General features: G+C 40.3%; 1 protein-coding gene across 1 annotated transcript in view; it reads left to right on the top strand.

Annotated features, from left to right (window-relative positions):
• The window catches only part of lmo4a (LIM domain only 4a), a 20,564-nt gene that overhangs the window by 11,577 nt on the left and 6,656 nt on the right, over positions 1–2,331 (top strand). The gene's annotated exons all lie outside the window — the stretch shown is intronic.

Here is a 2,331-nt window from a genome sequence, read left to right as displayed (position 1 = left end):
GTTTCTGATCACTGCACCTGCTTTGGATTTTTCCTCTCGGGAACATGCTACTTAGATGTCTGTTGTGTACACAGTATATATTGTGCTGTTTTTGAAGTTTTAATTGTTGTATCAACCTGCCTCCTGTTGCTGCCTCTTGGCCAGTCGTCATTGTAAAGTTGTTCTCAAGTTATTTACCTGTTTAGAATAAAGGTAAAAAAAGAGAATGTAAATAAAAAAACTAAACAAGCATCAACATACGTTTTTACAGCTCAGTTTTCATCAGTGTGGTTACAGAAACTTAGTTACTGTACTTGTTTTAATGTTTGTTGAATTGACATGAAAATATTCAATGATGTATTTCACCTCTTACTGACTTTGTCTTCACATATATATGGAAACAACTTTTTCTTTCTTATTCTTCTGTCACTTCTCCAAAGAAGTCTGTGAAGCAGAAGAATGCTAAAGTTTTCCCTCTGCTAGTATACATAGAGATGTGTCTGAATACCGGTTTTACTATAGTGTATATACTGGCAAGGAAATGCAGATATCAAATCAAGTAAATTGCAACCACAAACGATCTGGTTGTGTCCTCAGATTTTCACCCTTCATGCCAGTAAAGCAGGATGAGCTGTAACTGAGCCTGAAGAGGTGTGTGTGTGTGTGTATATTAATTAAGGAGAACAAGAATCCTCTCAGGCGTACTCATTAAATGACTGTTTGGATTAAGATAAAAAATTCATTACTCTGTGCAGTCATTGAAAGAGAGAGAGGGAGCACCCGAACTGGTCAAGTGTCACAGGGCATCGGTTTCACAAGAGGTTATAATGATGACAGTGGCTTCCTATTAAAACTTCAACCTGCTGCAGTTCAGCAGCCTCTGATAGATACAGTAAAGCTGCGTGCTGCCACATTCACAGCACACAGAGCGGACCTCTTCTGTTAGGTCTGTGTGTAACGCTGACCACCTACCTGGAATAAACCTGAGACACTTCATAATGAACCCTGCATATTAAAAGATGAGTCAATACTAGGTCTACCGGTCTGTAGGTTTAAATTATATGACCGTTTGGCAGCAATAAAAACTCTTTTTTTTCAATTTCGACTTAAAAAGAATGGGAACCCTGACTGAGGCTCAGCAAACTTGGATCCAAAGCCACGCAGTGCTGATCATCAAATATTAATCAAGATTCTGTTACTGCGTTTCCTATTTCTCGCCTAAAATATTTTCACAAACACATTTTAGTGTAATGCTTAGCTGTAATTTGAAAATGTTTGTGACAGGCTGCCGTTTTTTTCTGCTTCAACACTGGTCCAACTTTTAAACACTTTTCGTTGCTCTGATTGGTTGTAAATCTACTGCATCTACAGGCATTTTGGTCTGCGCCTCCTTGGCAGTTAGAGTCTGCCGATGCTAGGCTAGGGATATTGCTTACAGCTGGAGCAATTTTGCGCCAGAATTGAGCTTTTTACCCAAACATATACTGTAGATGCTGTCATGTGATGTACTGTGGATCTCCGGAGTGTATTCTGACTTTCTCACTAAGGTCCAGATGCCAGACTGGTCGGGGTATTTACGTTAGATGCAAATAAAATCTAGATGACCTTGTATATAATACACACGACCTCAAGGTGCCACACAACAGCAAATCCATGTGACTAAGGTTGCTTCGGCAACACATGAACCATAGCATACAGCAGTGAGGGACAAATCCCACAGACATGAACTATGATGAGCTTTTACAACCCAACAAGAGACACAACACAACACTGTTAAAACAACACAACGGTCTGCATTGTTTCAGGTACAGGCGAGTCGATGACATATCCAGAAAAGCCAGTTTGAGTAATGGATTGGTGAGTTTGAAGGCTAATCAGATGCTGAAACGCTGCACAGCCGTTTGTAATTTGATAGGACTGAACTCCGTAAAGGTATGATGGCTGCAGTCACACAGCCACAGGAGCATGTCTACTCCTGCAGAGTCACACAAACAGCAGTGCTGATTGTGCCATAAGCATAATAAAAACACACAGCAAAGACAAAAACTGTAAATGGCTTACCTTTGATGAGACTGATCAGCCTGACAAGTGAAAAGAGTGAAATCACTGTTCAGTTTGTCATTTAGGAAAGCGCATGCAGCACGCCATTCATCGTGGGAAATATGTCCCTGGGGCTTTGGCGCCCCTACACTTTCATATACACCTTTCTGGTAAAATGTGGACAGCTGTACACGTGTATTTGTTTATTTATGATCAAAATCTCACTTTGCTAACACAGCCAAACATCAAGCAAGTGTAACAACACAAAACATAGCAAGTCCCCTAATATTACTGACTAATCCAACAGCAAGA

This window comes from Morone saxatilis, unplaced genomic scaffold, assembly GCF_004916995.1.
Source record: "Morone saxatilis isolate NCDOM2014 unplaced genomic scaffold, NCSU_SB_2.0 Contig21, whole genome shotgun sequence".
Classification (NCBI taxonomy): domain Eukaryota; kingdom Metazoa; phylum Chordata; class Actinopteri; family Moronidae; genus Morone; species Morone saxatilis.
This window is presented reverse-complemented; position numbering and strand designations above follow the sequence as displayed.